The following is a 21305-nucleotide window of genomic DNA, read 5'->3' on the forward strand; positions in this document are numbered from 1 at the left end:
CATGGACTTATAGACCTTTACTATTATTTAAATTGCCACGACTCAGGTAGTACTTTTTTCTCTGCCCCACATAAGGCAGTCTATAGACTTGAATATTTTTTTGTTTCGCACTCTCTAGTGCACCAGGCTAACATACAGAAATAGCCCAGGATAAAATCCGACCACAACCCGCTTGCTCTAGCCTTGACATTTACAAACGGTATTTGGGGCAAGCGGACGTGGACTTTTTAAAGGGGGCTTTTAACAGATCCCGCTTATGTCTCCCATATGAAAGGCTGGATTAAAACTTATTGGGACATAAACAGATACAGTGCCAGCGCCAAGATTGTTTGGGATGCTTTTAAAGCCGGGGTCAGAGGGGAGACACTGAGCTTTAGCCTGTCTCGACAGAAGCAGGAAGCACAATAGGTGGAAGTATTAAATTAAAAATTAACTAGAATCGAGGAGGAGCTGGGAACTGCTGTAAATTCAGGGGTAGTAACAGAAGATATTTTGCTTAGGCTTGCTTGTGCCAAGGCGGAAATCGGAGATTTGCTGCCACAAAAGCAGCAGAGCTCTTTTTAGCAAAAAGAGAACACTGCCATGAATTTAGCGAACGGGTGGGCCACATGCTGGCAGCTAGACTTAGGCAAAGGAGTGTAGCAAGTGAGATAAACGAGATCAAGGACGTAGGCGGAAAGTTAGTAACGGATCAACTCGGGATTCAGGAAGTGTTTCGGCAGTTCTATCAACGATTATACGATGCAGGCACTCAAGCACAGCAGATTCTAACCCAGGGCTACCTTAATAGTATACCACTGTGTAGTATTGACTCAGAGGATAGCATAAAACTTGAGGCTACCTTGACGCAAGATGAGATCTATTGTGCCCTGAAGAATCTCCCCTCTGGAAAGGCAGCCGGACCTGACCAGATCCCTTTGGAATTGTATAAAATCTTCTTGGAATAAGTTGGACCCGACCTGGTCGAAATATTATGTCTTGCACATTCGGGGGCTCGGTTCCCGATTCCTGGTCAGGAGCAGACATTATAATAATTTTAAAAAAGGGTAAACCACCTCATGAACCAGGGTCATACTGGCCAATTACCCTCATAAATTGTGAAGTAAAGATCCTGTCCAAAGCTTTGGCAACTAGATTAAATACCATCATAGGGAACGTGATCCATCCGTTCCAACGCAGGTTTATCCCGGGGAGGGGGACCACTCATCACACTAGTCAGGCACTAACTTTATTCGATGTGGCAGAAGTTTCAGGAGACCATATGGCTATGCTGCTCTTGGATGCAGAAAAAGCCTTTGATAGGGTCTCCTGGGAATACCTATGGGAGGCAATGAGTTGGTTTGGCCTTGGGGAGGGGTTTATCAAAGCCATCAGCTGTCTGTATAAAGCACCTACTGCTCGTCTTCAAATTGATGGGAAACATACTGCACCTTTTAGGATCAAACATGGTACTAGGCAGGGGTGCCCCTGTTCACCCCTTCTATTTGCTATCTATATAGACCACCTAATTCGGCAATTTGAGTCCTGTTGGGAAATTGAGCCTGTAATTTATCATGGGGTAGCGACAAAGGTTCTCGCATACGCGGACGCCATTGCCCTGGTTACCCCTAATCCTTTAGCAGCAATAACGGCTGTTGAGGAGTTAGCTTTAGCTTTTGGCGCAATCTCCGGTTACGCTCTGAATAATCAGAAGACCCAGATTGTAGTCAATGGTAAGGTGTGCCACACCGATCCGCGAATGGTAGACTCAGCGGTATACCTCGGGATCACTATAACTCAAGATCTGAAAAATTTAGTTGATGTAAATATCGACCCTGTGGTCCGGAAGACCAAAAGCAATTTCGATAAATTCAATAATTTGCATTTATTGTTGGTTGGCCTGTTCAACGTGATTAAAATGTTATTTTTACCAAAAATATTGTATTTGTTCAGGGCAATACCTCTTGAATTTGGGAAGAAGTGGTTTACCGTGTTGGATAGCCTGGCTAACCGATTCATTTGGGCGCATGGTAAAATAAGGCGGGCCCTAAGATTTATGACTTTGCCTCCGGACAGAGGGGGTTGCGCGGTCCCAGATTTTAAATCTTATTACTGGGCTACGGCTTTCCAATATATGTGCGGTATGCTTGGTGGCAGACTCGAAGACCCTGCTTCCGAAGCTAAGCCTCCCGATGTATATAGCCTATTGGTGGAGGAGGATGCAGCAAATTGTTTTTTGAAATTTAGCGAGCCCAGCTTTTAAAAGAGAACTACATTTAAGACAATGCAGGCTGCCTTTATAATCTGTGCTGCCTTTAAGAAGAAGACAGGCCTAGGGAGGTTAAATTTCTATACCCAACTGTATGGTAACACTACGTTGCCAGAAATCATTTCGGATCAAATTACGGCAGAGTGGGCAGAGAGGGGCTTTTTGAAAGTTGGGGATATGTTGGACTTAGATGGCTTTTGCCAATTTAAGGACATTCACGACAAATTTCGCATTGACACTCTTCATTTTTTTAAATATCTCCAACTTAAAGTAAAGTAAAAAAGTGGGCGGGGTTACCAGATTTGGTAAGGTGAAAGTCATCGATGTAATAAGAAGCGGGGATGGTTGCTCTATTAAAGGAATTTACGCTGAACTAATGGCAACTAAACCAGATGATTTAGAAAAGCATGGTAAAAAATGGGAAGACAGGTTGAGCATCGATTCGGATAACTTCAACCAGTCTTTAGAACTGGGCAGACAGTTCTATGCTCCGCTGGGCTTCAGGCCAGCACTACAAAACGTTTTTTCCCTATATTATATTCCAGCAAAATTGCACAATGGGTAGGGCAGTAGGGCACTTGGTGCCCATGGTGTAATTCTTCTAACACGGATCTTATCCATATGTTCTCCACTGGCCCTCGCCTTGATTTGTTAAAATCTTCTATCACAGTTTTCTTTGAATCTATCCTGGGTTTAAAAGTTAAGTTAACCCCAGCTTTAATGCTTCTTGGGGTTTAATGCTTCTTGGGGTTGATAATAGTCAGGGGCAAATTGTGTCCTACCGTTTTCTTTTTCTGGCTATAGCAGCGTTACGAATCTGTGTTGCGGCAGGTTGGCTTGACCAAGCTGCCCCAACATTGCAGCTATGGCTCGCTCGGCTCCTCTCAGCATTCAATCTCAGGAGGGGAATATAAGAAAGGAAGGGCAAGAGAGGGAAATCACTCGGTAGACGAATATGGGCCCCCATCTACAGTTGGAAGGAGGCGGTGTCTCATACCGGCCCATAGGTCTATGTAATAAAAAGGCAGGTATTTTGTAGCTGGGTTATCATTTTGTCGACAAACTTGTTCACTCGGAGTGTCTTCCCTATGGGCTATATGATGGAAATTCTGTTCTTCATTTTTTCCAGTTTTCGTTTCCTTTCTCATACTAAAGAAACTCTTTGGTTATGGATTATCCTGGGTAAAAATTTCACCAAAATGTAATGCTGTTTTTGTAAAATTTGGTTTGATTATTCCTCATCTCTAACCGTAATTGACATATGCTGTGCTGTATATCGCATAATCAATAAAAAAATATATTAAAAAAAATGAAGTAGGAGACTCCAACGGTCAGTTGTCTGAGCTCCTGCTCGCAGTGTAGGGCCACAACAGCTGAAGTAGCCTGTTTGGACAAGTTGGTAGCTCAGATCTTCGAATCACCGCTCTGTGCCGCCGTACAGCATCAGGAGCCAGGACCCAATGCTCCAAAGTTGCCCCGGAGTCAGCTGGACCCAGGAGAGTTGTCGGAGTGTACTTAGGTCACCCAGTAGGCAAGTTACTGCCAAAAGAAGGGAACCACTGAAACTGCTTAACGGGCAACTGAACTTCTGCCAAACTTGACAGGAAGTCGAGGACGTCAGCTCTGGTGGCCAAGATCACCTCATCAAACTCACTGACTGAGGAGTAGCCGAAGGAACACCCCGTTAACCGCAGCATCTTCACAATCATTGAGCCTCTTCAATATCCTTTATCCCTTGCATCAGGACCACTCTATAGAAGTCAATTGCAAGTAGCCACAGATGCTGGAACTGGACTGAAGACCAATTAATAGGGTTTTTTGCGTAGGGTTTTTAGTATACAGGAGAAAAAGTGGCACACATAACAGGTTGCGGTGAGAGTAGGAGTTAAAAACAGATTAAGGAATGTGCTACTAGGTCAAGGGGGAATCCAAAACCCCTGAAATAGAGTGGGCAAGAGCCAACCCTGTTCAATGTGGAAACAAAAGTCCTGTGCACACGTTAAAAAAATCAATTCAAAAGGGACCACATGTATCAATGAAGACCACTTTTCTTCTTGAGGTGACTGTTTCTGTGGCCCTTACTACTCCCCCTGGCAGGGGGCATTTGGGCCGCATTTCCCATTTGGCCCCATGCAGCCTCCTATGGGTTAAAGCCTTGAGGGTGATGCCCCAAGACACTCCCACACCTACACGCAGACTAGATGTGCTCTCCAGCATGCACTGATAAAAAGTCACCAGATTGGTGCTTCCCTAGTCAAGCGGGAGTCTCAGTGGCCATCCTTGTGCTGTGCACTATGCCGCAGCTTGCTTGAAAATCAGCTCTAGCTCCCAAAATAGTAGCATTCTTCACCCTCATCAAGTCCCCGAATCACTGCGGTATCGGCCTCCTTCTAGTCCTCGCACCGTGGCTCTTACCACTCCGAGACGTTGAGCCTTATCCTTTAACACGAGGTAGCAGCTAAGTAGAACATATCACCAAGCTCACTTGCACATGGGGTGCATCTAACCAAAGGCAAGCACTTTTGCTTGCATATAGAGCGCATTCACAAGACTGTCAGCTGCAAAGCTTGTGCTTAGGAAATCCTTTGTATCCCATGCATTTCTGCAATTGGGATTGCTACCTGCATGGTTATGAGTGTGTGAGAAAGACCCTTGTTATCGAGCCTTATTATTTCTTTGCTTTCTAGACTTCAAGAACCCTTAAAGACATACTAAACTGATCAGTCCATCGGTATGTCTTGTGGCCTCGCAGTTATTATATTTCTTGTGATATGTGTGCAGTAGTATGTGTGGATAGGATTATAGAGTGAGAGAGGGAGTGTCCCCCCACATACCCAAAATTCCACATACCTTCTGCTGGGCTCTAAGAGTGCCAGACCCCATTCTTTACTCTCTGATTCAAAGAGAGTCCCACTGAGTCCTACTTACCTTTCTATAACCCTGATTTTTCTGTGCCCGGTCCTGAAAATTACAACAAAGATTCATGAACCACACATTCCATTGAGTTCCAGTACTCTGCTTAATTCACACAGTTCCAGGTATAGAATTAACATGTGTATATGTCATTATATAGAACACTATTAGTACCATTGTTCATGTGCTTACAGGAGTATTGATCCTTCAATTGATACACGACACAGCATTCCAGGAGCCAGCATTCCAGAGGGCGGCCAGTGGCGGACACAGGGCGGACACTCAAGCAGTTTCTCTTCCCCAACTTACCTTGTTTCTTCCCCCATGTTCCCTCGGTGCTTCTTCCTGGTGTGGCATTTGTATGCTCCTCTGGATTAGCGCAGTGGAACAGAGGAGGAATGCACTTCGGAACATTGCTCCTGCTGAGTACGACATATACTGGTCAGTGCTGCTTTGATTTCCTCCATAGCACTGAGCTGTCTGACAGGTTGTCAAGCTTACTTTTTTTCTCAGCCCAAGGAATGGACACAGGGAAGGTACTAGAAAATGTTATAGACACCATCACAGCTTTACAGAGAGAGGTTCAAGCTTCCAGGCTAGAAAACCAGGAACTCTGAAAGGAACTGGGGGAAGTGCATCTGGAGGTGGCTGGGTTAGCCAGGCAGGGAAAAGGAGAGACAGGGAAGGGTGCCTTTCCCCTGTAACCTTGCACTCTGCCTCCACCTGGTTTAGGATCAGGCAGTTCCGATAATCATTCCTTTACATCCAGGGCTCTTTCGGCCTCAGGTGGAAAATACCAGCTTGCCCCTTCCACGGTCCAGGTGTTTTAACCTCCTACTATTACCTCACCTCCGCCAGAGCGGTTTTATGTAAACTGGACTTGTGCAAGTCTTTAGCCTTCCCAGATGAGCAATCAAAAAACACTTTTGTTTTGTCTTACTTAGGAGGTAATGCAACAACTTGATCCATTCCTTTAATATACTTTATCATTTCAATACCTTGTACATAGAAATGCAAAAGTTGTTTGCTAAAAAGACACATACTTTGTCGCTGGACAAGTAACTTCTAACTCTGAAACATGGTTCTCAAGACCTATAACACATCATTCAATAGGTTAGTAGTAGAAACAAAGTAGCCCTACGAAAGGAGAGGTTTCATGTTCTACCAAGGCCTTCAGGTGGAGTTAAAAGATATTTTGCCACATGTAATAAATATCCCCACTGATTGTAGTGAACTGATTGTGCTCAGTGTTCAGTTAGATTATCACCTATCTGAGAGGAAGACAGATAGAAGTTAAACTGAATCACAGACATTATATGTGAGACCCACTATACCATCTACTGATGATTTTTCAAAGTCATCAAGGCTGGAACCAATGCAAGGAGGGGGGATTCGAGGGGCACCGTCCACAGAGAAGAGAGATTGACATACAAAATAGCCTTTATTGTGGTCATAAGGGCCATTTCATGAAAGAATGCAGGACACTGGCAAAGGTCCCTGACTTAAGAGAATCCAGAACCCTGGTAACCAATCAGGTGGTGATCAGGGTAGATAGCCTAGAGCATTCACAGGTGGTAGCCACAGAAACCTCAGCGCGGTTGGCTAATAAGTTGCAGAACACCATGGCTCACTTAAATGTAATAGTGGAGCTTGTGCTCCCAAATGGTAGGCAGATGCATGTTTCTAATCTGCTTGACTCCAGAGCAACCAGAAACTTTATTGAGCAGACATTTGATTGGCAAATGGCGCTGCCAGTAGACAAGAAAAAAGTGCAGGGACCAGTGAGTTCCATGGATAGCCTATATGCTTTCATGCTCAAGAGTTACTCATGACTTTAAGTATGACACACATTAAAAACTATTCAGTTTGACATCATATACGCCCCTTAGTTCACCCTGATACTAGGCATGCCATGGGTAACCCTTCATGATCCGGCCATACGTTGGTCTACACGTTCCATAGAGTTAACTTCTTTTTTTTGTAAGCAAATCTGCTGTCCATCTGAGTCCCGTCAGAACTCCAAATGCAGATTTGCCAGAATATTGTGACACCGTAGTGTAAGTTTAAGTGTTTTCTTGCTTAACCACTGTCCCAGATTGCTGCACCACCTACAAGACAGTGTTTGACAAAGCAGGAGCTAGTCAGCTTCCTCCACATTGTAACTATGAATGTCGCATTGACTTTGTTCCAGGGGCCTGTATTCTATGTAGTTGCATTTGAGCATTGAGTGAACCAGAAACAGAACATCTAAGACACTATATCGACAAACACTTAGAAACATGGATCATTCAGCCATCTCAATACCCAGCTTCCTCTCCTCTTTTTTGTCTTCAAGAAGGGTGGGGAGTTGCGTGCATGCATCGACTATAGGCTCATGAACAAGGGGGCTGATTCACAGAACTAACTTAAGACAAAATCCTAAACGTACTACTTTTGGTATTCACAGAAGTTAGGATTTTGTCTTAAGGCAGACTTAAGACAGAATCCTAACTTAAGTCTGTCTTAAGTCTGTCTTAAGTCTGTCTTAAGACAAAATCCTAACTTCTGTGTATACCAGAAGTAGAAAGTTTAGGATTTTGTCTTAAGTTAGTTCTGTGAATCGGGCCCAAGATAACCATAAATAACCGGTATCCTTTACCGTTTATTCCCGTCTTGTTCGATCAATTGAAGAAAGACGTCATCTTTACGAAACTTGATCTCCGGAGTGCTTATCATCTTATCAGGGACGGTAAGAGTGAAGAGTGGAAGACCACATTTAGAACCAAATTCAGACACTATGAGTGCCAGGTCATGCCCCTCTGAATCTGGAATGCCCCAGTAGCCTTTCAGTACTTTATGGATGATGTGGTAAGAGGCTACCTCGATTTCATTTTAATCATCTATATAGATGATATACTCATTTATTTCAACACAGTCAAAGAGCGTGTGGAAAGTGTGGAAACTGGCTCAGCTTTAACATCACCACCTATTTGCCAGGTTGGAAAAGTGCTTATTCCTAGTTCTTGAGTTATATCATAAGCACACAGGTATCCAAATGGATGACAATATGGTTAAGTTTTTTCTCCAATGGCCAGCACCAACAAATGTGAAGAGTTTGAGGAGCTTTCTTGGATTGACAAACTTTTACAGACACTTTCTTGAGAACCTGTCCCCTATTGTACACCCTCAAGCCAGACTTCTACATATAGGGATTCCTTTTCAATGGCTAACAAGTGCCAATCAAGCCTTTACAGAATTAAAGGAACGTTTTGTGCAGGCACCCATTCTAAGTCACCATTCATTCTGGAAGCAGATGCATCTAATCTAGCGTTTGGTGCTGTTTTGTCTTAACAACACCCTGAAATGGGTCAAAAACATCCAGTGACATAGTTCTCACAGAAAATTACTCAGTGTGAGGTGAAAGACATCATAGCAGACAAGGAGTATGCAATAAAAAGAGTTCTTGGGGAATGGCGCCATTACCTCACGAAGGCTAGGCATACCCCTGAAATCTACACAGATCATAGGAATTTGCAATTCCTAAAATCAGCTTGCGCCTTTGAATCTCGACAATTACGTTGGTCATTGTTCTTCTCAGATCTTGATTTCACTATAGCTTATAGACCTGGTGTCCAAAACAGTAAGGCGGATGCCTTGTCTCGGTCCTCTGAGACACCAGAGGAACACCTGAGATAAACTCACCTCTTATCCTCCAAAAAAGAGTTTTGGTTACTAACACTGAGAACCCCAGTATTGCTATTATTACCGGGGAATTCTTGTAAGAACCTATTAAGCGTTTGGAACCTCTATATGTCATCGCTTGGCTACAGGCTGATGAAAAACATTCAGAATGTAAGGAGTTTTGGTACCACGGTCACAATATATATGTGCCATTTACTGACCTTCAAATACAGATAATACAGTGGCACATGACTGGTACCATGTTGGGCATTTGGGCTCACATAATACTACGTCCTTGGTAGCTACTGCTGCGGGTGGATGTAGAACAATACATAAAACCTGCTCCATTTGTGCATAAATTAAGACTAGTCATACTAAACCAATTGGTTTGCTACACCCATTCCACTCCAAGCAGCCCCATGGAATACTGCGTCTATGGACTTTGTGGTTGAACTACCACACAGTAAGGACACACAGTAAAATTAGTGGTTATCAATCACTTAACCAAGATGGGACACATTATTGCCTTACCAAGTTACCCACTGCCCTAGAATTAGCACACACATTTGACCATCATATTATTAAACTGCATGGGATTCCTAATATACTCATTAACGACCACAGCTCTCAATTTACCTCCATATTCTATGCAAAGCACTACACATAGATGCCAGTTTATCAACTAGCTATCATCCTGAAACAGATGGTATGATGGAACACCTGAATCATACACTAGATCAATACATACACAGTGTAGCCTTACTACATGGCGACGACTGGTCATTGTGTCGATGGATGGCAGAATATGTGCACAACAACACGGAACACACTACATTAGAGTGCACCCCATTCTATTGTCTACTAGGTTTTCATCCCCAACAGATTGCCTTTTACTCTACGTGAGAAATCCCATCTGCCCTGAGTCGCAAAACATCATACACATTTGCGCAGAGTATTAAAGGATACAAAACACAAATTATAAGAAGCTCAGAAACTCACTCTGAAATATGCTGATAGAAAACGCATGGCCAAGCCTCATTATCAAGTAGGAGACCAGGTGTACCTTACAACCAAACATCTTACATGGCCTGGAAATCGTAAATCAAAGCCCCGGTTTGTGGGTCCCTTTGCTGTAAGCAAGATTTTGAATCCAGTCAAGGGTAGGTTAGACCTCCCCATCTACATGCAAATTCTTCCTGTTTTTCATGTTTCCCTGCTAAAACGATGTTACCCTGATACACAAACCCCATCACAGTAGATGGAGAACAAGAATTCAAAGTCGAACAAATCTTAAAATCAAAATGTACAGAGTGTGTCTCTATTACCTTTTTGATTTGAAGAGATATGGAGCAGAGGAGAGATAATGGGAACCAGCTTCACATTTTTTATGTGCATCCCAGCTTATCACTAGATTCTATTACACACCCTATTAAGACTAGACCATCGCTGAGATGGCAAATCATGCGGGTGGGGATTGTCAAGGGCCATTTCGTCCCCTTGTGGGATCTCATGGGTTAAAGTTGTGAGTGCTAAGCCAGGCCACACCCCAGACAGGCCCCCTCATATGCACAGCCCAGACGTGTTGTCTGGCACGCACTGACAAAGAGCCACCCAATTGGTGGTTCCCTGGTTGTGTCAGGAGTCTTGGAGGCCATCTTAGGGCCACACACAGAGCCGTACCTCACTTGACAATCAGCTCCGGCTCCCTAACCAGAAGCATCGTCTACTTCTCCGGCCTCCGCAAGTCCTCGATTCACTGCAGTATTAGCCACCTTCTTGTCCCCGCATCGCGGCTCTTGCCACTCTGAAGCGTGAGGCTTATCCTGCAACACACAGGAAAAGCTAAGTAGAATGTATCTCCAAGCACACTTGCACATTGGGCCCATCTAACCAATGGCAAGCATTCTAGCTTGCATGTAGAACGCATTCATGAGACTGTCAGCCGCAAAGGTTGAGCTTGGGAAATCCTTCGTATACCGTGCATTCTTGCAAATGGGATTGTTGCCTGCATGGATATGATTGCATGAGAAAGAGCCTTATTATCTAGCCTCAATATTTCTTTGTTTTCCAGACCACAGGAGTCCTTAAAGCAATATTATGCAGAGCAGCCCATCGGTATGCCTTGTCTCCTCGCGGTTATTATATTTCTTTTGATATGTGAGCAGTAGTGTGTGTGAATAGGGCTATAGAGTGACTGAGTGAGTGAATGAGTGAGTGAGTGTTCACTTCAACTGCTGCCTTGAAAGTTTTGGGGGAATCCATCAAACAGGGGCGGAGATGAAGGTGGGTTTCAGAACACATTTCCCCCATGCAATTTCCGATAGAAAATTTGAACACACACACAGCCTGAACCACTGGATGGAATTACACCAAATTTGGGAGAAAGTTAGTTCTTGGTCCAAAAAGAGCCCTTTTTATGGTATCTAGGGACATGGATCCATCGCGATCCACCGCGAGGGACTAGTGGAGCCAAGCACCAAAGCAAGGCCCTAATTGGCTGGCCTTAACCTGAGAGAAAAATTGCAGCCTACATTTTGTGTATTGTCTCGGTGCAGTTGGGGGGGGAATAAAAGTGTAAAGTGAGATAAGGTGTCAGGATAGAGGTATCCTGACCCATAAGATAGATGGAGGGATCCCTGAGGTAAAAAATTGTCTGAAATATTTTTGGGCCAAATCTGCAGACACACCACGGGGCTCAGTGCAATCCCCAGTGTAAATCTGCAACTGATCCAAGGATCCAGAGCTGCATAGAAAAAAATTACACCCACTCACTCAACCAACCCTGCCTGGGGGTTGGCTGCATGTAGAAGGTTGGCCAAAGGCTTTGTGTGCTGTGGGTTTTAACAGTTTTCCGAAGCACAAGCCAAATGACACATAAATTGACAATACAGAAGAATATACAGATTGATCTCCAAGTTATTATGCTTGTCTTGTGTCTTTATTTCGTTTCACTTGATCAAAGTCTTCCACTCCCTTATGCCAACGCGTTTCGTCGTCATTGGGTGTGTACCCATGACTTCCTCAGGGCTGGAAGTAATACATAGATTCGCTCATTTGTATTTATATATAATAATAACATCAATCACCAAGACCAGACAAAGCACCCTCTATGTGCGTAAGGGGAGTACTCATACACGTACAACATTACCAGATTGTACTATGTACATAGTCTCTAGTTTTTCAACATTTTATATACATCAAGTTTTTATACCAACTCTGTCATGTAGATTGAGCTTAAGATCCTTATGATACACCATGTGAGTAAGGGATTTTGTATATTGATTCATCAGTGCACTATTACTGCTAATAAACCTCCCATGAACATTATCTAAAATAGAAATCATACTGAGAAACAGCACTAGTACCTTATGTATCCTGTAAGCTCCAGATTACTGTGGATGATAAGTCAATAGCAACACTATTTTAGGAATTGAAACCACGGAGGCACAAGATCACATTTATGGTCTTAATAATTCATATTATAACAACCATAAGCAAGAGACAGTGTCTTACCTGTCCCTTGCAGTTGCAGGAAGTAGGTTGTATTTCCCAGGGGAAAAGTCTCTTTTCTACTTTAAAAACTTTTTTCAGTATCCGATTTTTCACCCTACAAAACAACATATGTATCAGTTCCCTAGTAGTTCACTCCACTATCCACTAGGTGGTCCACCTGGAGAAATATTTTAAGTGGACTGTTTGATTTAATCGGCGGATCTATATGTAAGTAGATATAAGCTGTGTAGTGCCTATACTAGATAGTGGAGTGAACTAGTAGGGGGCGAAGCAAGTGCCCATCGCGGTACCGAGGGTTTGGCGGTATATGAAAGAAAGAAATTCTGTGTGAGGCAAGTGTAAATCATGTCTAAAATCATTTCGGTGTGGAATAGAAAATAAAGTGACCTTGCTCCAAAGAAGTGTCTGCATGCCTTGATTCCCATCTCATGTGGTATGCTGGTATGAAGGCTGTTACATCTAGACTCATTAGTAAACAGCCCGGGAGCCAGTCAATTTTGTCAATGAGTCGTAAAAAGTCTCCTGAGTCTTTCTGGAAAAAAAACGTCAGTACGATTTGTATCCGGAGCCCTCTCCGTATGAATCGTACCCGTCCGTCCCGTATTTCGTCAATCCGTCCGAATCGTTGCGATCCGTATGTATTGCAAGGCTCAAACCGTGAACCGCATTATTTGTACACAGGCTGTATGACCCGATGAGAACGATCCGGACCGGGGTATGAGGACGCGATTCGTACGGTCCACGTCAGGTAAGGCCGATTCGTACGGAAAAGCACACAATCACATACACACCGTACGGTGCATACACCCCATGATCGCAGATCCTGAGTCTTTCAGATATGAGGGGAGGTTTTGAACTCACGGCTGTAAGTAAAAATGAACAAACCTCGAGGTATTCTCCAGGCAACTGCCCCTTGGAAGTCACGATGGGCCTTCCTGGTGGATTTGTCCTGATTTTATGGAGTTTTAGAAGGAGGTATAGGGCGAGAAATGTTGGATATTTACATTTTAAGAAATTTAATTTTTCTAGTTCCAGTAAACCCCTTTCTCTCCATTCTTCTAACTGATCTTGGTACTTTTCATTAGCAGCCTAATAGTTGTTTTTAGTGCTTCCCTCATACCTACTGTTGTCATTCAATTGTCACCCTCCTTAATGTACATATCCCTTGACAAAACAACAATATTGCCCCCCTTGTCCGATTTTTTTATCATGATGTTATCATATTTTTTAAGGGCTTGTATAGCTGTTATCTGGGCCTTGGATAAATTACTTTTGTTGTAATGTTTGTGTCTAGACAGTTTGTCTAGTTCCTTTACCACCCCTTTCTCGAAGACATCTATCGCTTCGTTGGTGATTTGTGGTAAGAATATTGATTTAGGCCTGAATCCTCTGTCATGGTTTAGATCAAGTCTGACATTCTCATTAATCAGGTTGAGAATGGGATCTTGGTTCATCCCTGGATCTCCCTCAAGGACATGGAGCATATGTAGTAACTCAATGTCACCTATCCGTATCTCACTGGGCATTTCAAAGTTAGTGGGCACGTGTTCTTTAACTTTGGTGGCAAACCATTTTCTTAACCTAAGTTTCCTGTTAAATTGGAACAAGTCAATGCCAAAATACAATCCCAGGTTCTGCCACACAGGAGAAACACACAGGCACAGACTCCAGTTGATAAGTAAGTATTAATCCATCAAAACAAGGTCCAAATGAATGCGTTTCATCCACCAACGTGCAGCCTTGATCATATATATATTAGGTAGGTAGTTCTAGTTTGGACCTATTTTCCATAGAAAGAGCGTTTTTTGATTTGCCAATATCTTTGGCGCCGTTAGACGAATCTTCGCTAAAATTTCAAAACTAATGGGGCGCTCCGGTCAGCTCTTGTCTTGAAAGTTTCTGGGTGATTTGATTTGTCAAGCGGGGACGAGAAAAAAGGGGGGTGTCAAAACCTGTTTTTTCCATGTTCATTTCCATAGCAAACTTTAGACAAAGCTACAGCCCGAACTGCTGAACGGAATTACACCAAATTTGGCCAAAAGGGTAGCTCTTGGTTCAGAAAGTGTGCTTTTTTTAAAAATGGTGTAAATCTGGCAGCCAAGGACGATCCACGAACCCTCTTGAGCACAAGCTTGATTCTGATTGTTGCCAAAACTTCAAACCAGAAAGTAATGGCAGCCCTCTTGTGACTTGGTAGAACCGAGTCACAAGAAAATAGGTTGAAAACAAAAAAATGGGGCAGGGTAGAAACACCCTGACCCCCTAGGCCTGCTCAGGGGGTCCCACAGGCTCCTCCTCCCCCATGCTGCCCCGGGGACCGCCACCTCCACGGGGTTTCAATTTAAAGAAAAACAAGTGTGGGGGCTCCTACCCCCCCACAGCCCTGGGGATCACCACCTCCCCAGGGCACACTGAATTTCAGGGCTGGGGGCCTTGCGCCACCCCCCCCCCCAAGCCCCAGTGACCGCCACCTCCATGGGGATTCAATAATTTAAATCAGTGTGGGGGGCTCCTGCCCCTATCTACACTGCCCTGGGGACCACCACCTCCCCGGGGCACACTTTATTTAAATATTGGGGTCCGTTGTGGACCCCCGGCCACCACCTCCAACGGGCTTTAAACACTAAGGGAGGTGGGCCGCGCAGCCCCCCTCCTCGAGCTCTCCATGGCCCTGAGGACCGCCACCCCCCCCAGGGCCAGCTCCAGCAATGTCCCGGGGTGCCCACCCCCAGGACATTGCAGTTTGCAATGACAGGGCAGGAGCACGGCTCCCGTCCTGTCATTGCATACTCTGCTTCGCTTCATGGAAGCGAGAGCAAAAAGCCTGCTCTCGCTTCCATGAAGCGAAGCAGTATTGCTTTTGGACATGGGGAGCTGCATGTCAGCAGCGCCCCTTATCCACAAGCAATGCCGGCTCACGCAGGAGGCGGGGAGCCGGCTGGGACTGCGGGGGCATTGGGGCTCCACCTGTGGTCCTCTACATAAGGCCAGTCCCCGGGGGATGGGTCCCTGGGCCATAATTGGCCTCAGGAGGGGGGCCACGCAGCCCCCCTCCAAAGTTAAATAAAAAAATAGGAAAGGCTGGCCAGGCCCCAGGGGATTGGGTCCCAGGGACAAATAGTGGCCCAGATAAGGGGGGCCATGAGGCCCCCCTCCTGGGGAAATAAAAAAAAGAAAAGGAGGCCAGGCCTCCTGGCGTGTTCTGGGTTGGGGGATTAAGTTCATTTGAGTCTTAAGGGTGCTTAGGAGCCAACTAGCCCACCAGGTACCTCCAGTAATCCCCACACAGCTGGATAGCTGAGAGGTGGTTCGAGGCCACACCCCTTTTTACACCACTTTGCAAACACGCCTCTTGTCACATTGCTGGTGGGGTGAAGAGGTCCTCTTGTGTCCTGAGGACTAAAGTGGACTTTATCCCCCGAGCAGCAGTGCACCAGGAGGCGCATTTGCAAAGTGGTGTAAAAAGGGGGTGTGGCCTCAGACCACTCTCAGCAATCCAGCTGTGTGGGGCTTACTGGAGGTACCTGGTGGGCTAGTTGGCCCCCAGGAACCCTCAGGACTCAAGATCCCCCAAACAAGAACGATTAGTGGAGAAATGGGGCGTGGCCTGTGTCCACCTGTCAGTAGTCCCACTATCTGGAATATACTGGAGGTATCAGGTAGGCAAGTTGGTCCCTGAGGACCCCCAGCAGCGAAGGGCACTTTAATCCCCATCCAAGAGCGTGCCAGGGAGTGCGTGGGGAAAGTGGGCAGGGCCTCCTAGGAGAACTTAGCAATATCACTGTGTGGGACTTACTGGAGGTAATAGGAGGGGTAGTTGGCCCCAAGGTTGACCTTGGGTGGGGCCAACTACCCCTCCTGTTACCCGCAGTAAGTCCCACACGTTGGGATTGCTAAGAGGTCTTCGCAGGCCACGCTCACCTTTCTCCACCTCTCTGCAAACGCACCTCCTGGCACAGTACTGGTTGGGGGATGAAGTAAACTTTACTCCTGAGGTGACTTTGGCGGTCAAGTAGCCCTCCTGGTACCGCCTGTAAGTCCTACGCTGTGGAATTTCTGAGCGCTGGTCAGAGGCCCAGTCCCCTTTCTGCACCACTCTGCAAACGCAATTACTACCCTATAGTTAAAAATATGCATTTAAAAACCTTGGAAATTCACTGGAAAAAAACATTGGTTCCAGGGACGTTACAGTTAGAAATTAGCATTTTAAAAAACTTTAGAAATTCACTGAAAAAGCCATAGGTTTCAGGGATGTTACAGTTAAAAATTAGCATTTAAAAAACCTTGGAAATTCACTGAAAAAAAAACAGATTTCAGGGACGTTATAGTTGGCTGGACATTTTATTCGTACAAAACCAGAGAAATTCGACTGCTATAGATAGTTGTGCGAACTATAGCTCACGCCCCCGCAATGCATTGCTGATGTCGTCACATACTGCCACCCTCACAATCACTCACTCTCACATTTAGTCACTTATATACACCATTACTCACATATACTGCCTTTCACATATGTAGTTACTTACACATATACCACAGAGACATCCATTCACTCACCAACACAGCCATATCCACAGTCAGTCACAAGTTGCCTTCGGCTAAGTTCGCGCTCTATAAGTTCAATATTCATTCATTCATTCTCTCAAGAACCCATACACCCAGTGAATCGCCCACTCACTCATCTATGCAGGGAGTCACATACCCCCTCACCTACCAAATCAGACACTCAGGCACCCATACAGGTGCTCAGAGAACTAATCAATAACCCATATAGACACTCATGTATCTACTCACCAATCCATGCAGCCACTTACACACCAACTGACAGACTGATACAGACATTCACCCAGATTAGTCATTCACCCATGCATTCACTAAGATATGTTTAATCACTCACTTGTGCAGTCAGTCATACACCCACTAAATCATCCATTTAGACCCACTCATTCTTCACTACACCATGGCATATATATGTATATACATAACATTCATCAACTTTTTAGAAACTCTCATAGTCACTGGAGGATGTCATCAGTGATGTAATAGTGATGTCATTTTAGATGTCATCAGTGATGTAATTGACCATGTCATGAGTGATGTCATATGTGACGATAGTGGAGAGGTGTGGCTCACTGGTTAGAGGCGGCAGACCCGGAAGCAGAGAACGGCCCGGGACCAGGGTTCAATTCCCGATGCGGCAGGGTTGTGGACCAGGGTCAACGGACTCGATAATTCTCGCCTCGGTGCCTACTCTAACCAGGGATCACACTCGGCAACTCTGGGCATTAAGCTTGCCTCATCTCTACAACGGCCCCCCACAGACGCAGGGGATGCCTGGTTTCACCTTGGAGATACCCAGAAGGGACCATCTCACAGGGAAAGCCAGGACGGGTTCCCCAGCGGTCTTCAGCGCCAGGACACCCCGAGATGGGGTAACAGTGCGCTTTACAAGTATCATCATTACATTATATATGACATCAGCAGTGCATTGCGGGGCGCGAGTTATAGTTAGCTCAACGAACTATAAGAGCCAAATTTCTCTGATTTTGTACGGAAAAAATGTCCAACTAACTAGAATGTCCCTGAAACGTGTTTTTTTCAGTGAATTTCCAAGGTTGTTTAAATGCTAATTTCTAACGATAACGTCCCTGAAACCTATGTTTTTGTCAGTGAATTACTATGGTTTTTTAAATGTTAATTTCTAACTATAACGCCCCTGAAACCTATGTTTTTTCAGTGAATTTCTAAGGTTTTTTAAATGCTAATTTCTAACTAAAACGTCCCTGAAACCTATGTTTTTTTCCAGTGAAACCCATTGTGGCAATACTGCGCTGAGTGTAAAGACTACAGGTACCAGCATGCCAAGGTAAACAACACATCTGTGAAAGATTTAGCGCATGCGTTTAAGTACCTGATCAGCACTTTCTGTTGTCTGAAGTTCCTGTCCTCTGATGAAGAGACCGAGAAGTTTTGAAACGCTTAAGGACTGAAATAAATTTACCTGGGACTAGAAAGGCAAGGTGTCATGTATTTATGTCTTGCTGGCGGCGATTTTCCACGTCAGGACAACCTTTGTTTGGATATACACACACACAAAGGAGGGCCCTCTGCCCTCCTTTCCCGCCGCTGCCTCCCTGCGGCCACGCCCCCCTCCTGCCCATTCGCCGCCCCGCTCCCGCCACCCAGCTGCTCTCCCTCCCGGCTCCTTCTTAAAGAGACAGCACAGAGGTGCAGGGAGCGACCGCTGAGCTTGTAACCAGGCGAGGTCGCCCCACACACCCCTGCTTCTGCCTCCATCAGCTGTGCCCTTTGCTGTGCCCTTTGCTGCCTCGCTGCTGCCTTCGTTTATTTTCGTCCTTTCTGCCTCCATCTGCTGTGCCCTTTGTTTTGCCCTTTGCTGCCTCGCTGCTGCCTTCGTTTATTTTCTTTGTTTCTGCCTCCATCTGCTGTGCCCTTTGTTGTGCCCTTTGCTGCCTCGCTGCTGCCTTAGTTTATTTTCTTTGTTTCTGCCTCCATCTGCTGTGCCCTTTGTTGTGCCCTTTGCTGCCTCGCTGCTGCCTTCATTTTATTTTATTTTTTTTAAACTTTATTGATAGGAAGGAATAGTGGTTAATCAGTTTCATACATTCTTTTGGCATTTGTTTCATATTGTACAATTTATCTTTTTCATATGCGACAAGAAACTTTATCGTAGCAAGGACTGTGTTGCATTAAGCTTTCGGAGACTTGTAGATATATCAATCGGCGGTTTCTTTGTGTATACTGTATTCCTCTATTACCCCCTCCCTCCTATATGATTCAGTGGTAACATCACTTTTTATAATACAGAAATAACAAACTTCCCAACCATGTGTCATCATAGCCCTTGTGTTTCCATCCATATCCCGTAGCAGCCTTTGTCTCCGCTTGCACGTTGGTATATGGCCAGGTCAGTGCCAATAATGTCGTACTGTTTTATTATTGAGGTGACTACCCCGTATCTGCTCTGTTACTCCTCCTCCCCCTCCGAGTCTAGGTCGTCCCCCTCCGGTAAGGGTTCACAGATTTCTCCTCTGTATACATTCCACGCCGCCCACACTTTGTTCCACTTGCGGGGCGCTGCACGCAGTACGTATACTGCCCTTTCTGTTACCATTAAGATGTCCATGTTCTTAGCCCATCTACTGGCGGTGGGTATGTCTGGCGCGCCCCACTTCTGTGCTATATCCCGCTTAGCCACTGTCATAGCCAAGGTTGCCCAAATCAGTTCGTATCTACCCAGGTCATTGGGGTCCCAGATGTTCAAAAGGCATTTGCGTGGTTTAGGTAACATGGAAAGTCTAAGGGCCTGGGAGATTGAGCAGAGTATTTGTCTCCAGAATTCACGTATTTGTGGGTATTCCCATAGTGTGTGTATCAGTGTCCCTTCTTCCCCGCAGCCTCTCAAACAGAAGGGGTGTGGTGCTCTCCGTATTTTATGCAACAGTGTCCTGGTATAGTAGATGCGGTGTAGGATTTTAAGTTGTACCAGTCTGAGCTTACTTGAGATTCCAACCTCTTTCGGGGAGGCCAGCGCCTCATTCCATTCAAAGTCGTCTGTCTCACCTAATTCCCCCTCCCATTTTTCTTTAAGTTTCAGCGTTGGGTCTTTGAGATTATTGATCAGTTTTTTATACGTAAGGGAGGTGGCGCTTTGGACCATGAATTCCGTTAGCCGTCTATCCTCTAACGGGGAGGAGTCCGGCAGAGTGGTGCCTGTAGGAATCGCCTGTAGTAATGCGTGTCTAATTTGAACATATCGAAATGTTTCTGTGGGTCCAAGGTTATACTGCTGTTGTAGGTGTGGAAATGGTATTACTGTGTCATTGTCCCAGAGGTCCCCTACTGTAGAAATGCCTATGGAATCCCACCGCTCAAACCCCTTACAGCCTCTAAGGTTCCCCAATGTCTTCGTGTCCCACAATGGCGTCATTTTGGTGATTCGACCTGCCCATCCCAGACGGGCCTGCGCCATGTGCCATAGGGCCGCCGTGTGCTTGGTCGGACCAAGTAGGGTCTTCAGTTGTGACTTGTTATAGAGCACAGACAGCATACAGTCCGTCCCAAGTTGTGACCAATCTGCCCGATAGGCTGGGTCGTCTTTTGGGGCGTGGATCCAGTAGTTTATAATTTTCAGTTGGGCCGCCCAGTAATATAGCTGAATGTTGGGGAGCGCTATGCCCCCCTCGTACCAGCTTTTAACCAGCTTGTCGTACGCTATACGTGCCGGGCCAGCACTCCAGAGCAGGGCATTGACCAGCGCCACGATCTGCTTGAAGTATCATGGTGGTACCAGGTGCGGAGTATTTTCTAGAACATAGAGGAGCCTCGGGAGGGCCATCATCTTGTACAAGGCCGCCCTACCCAGTAGGGTCAGGGGCAGGGCCGCCCAATGCTTAACATCCGCCCGCAGGCGATCTATGAGTGGCTTTAAGTTGCTAGCAAAAAAGTCTGCTTCCACGCTTGTGATGACAATGCCTAAGTATTTGAAGGAGGCTGTTGTCGTAAGCAGAGGACAGTTCTCCTGCAACCTCGGCACTGGGCCTTTTAATGTATATAAGGTAGATTTCGACCAGTTTAGAGTGTAGCCCGATGTGCGCCCGTGCGTGTTACATAGGTCTAGCAGGGCCGGGATACCGGTATCAGGTGCAGTCATGTAGATGAGCATGTCGTCCGCGTACAGTGAGACTTTGTCCTCCCATCCCTCCTCCCATTTAATGCCTGCGAATAGGGGCGTGGACCTGATCTGGATTGCCAGGGGCTCAAGCACTAGTGCGAAGAGCAGGGGGGACAGGGGCAACCCTGTCTAGTCCCCCTGCCTAATAGGAACCTCGGCGATATGTGGCCATTGGCTACCACCTGTGCGACGGGCTTCGTATAAAGCAGCCTTATCCATGCTATATATTTCGGCCCAAATCCCATGCGTTCTAGTACCACGAAGAGATATTCCCAC

Source organism: Lissotriton vulgaris, chromosome 9 (genome assembly GCF_964263255.1).
Source record: "Lissotriton vulgaris chromosome 9, aLisVul1.2, whole genome shotgun sequence".
NCBI classification, from domain to species: Eukaryota; Metazoa; Chordata; class Amphibia; order Caudata; family Salamandridae; genus Lissotriton; species Lissotriton vulgaris.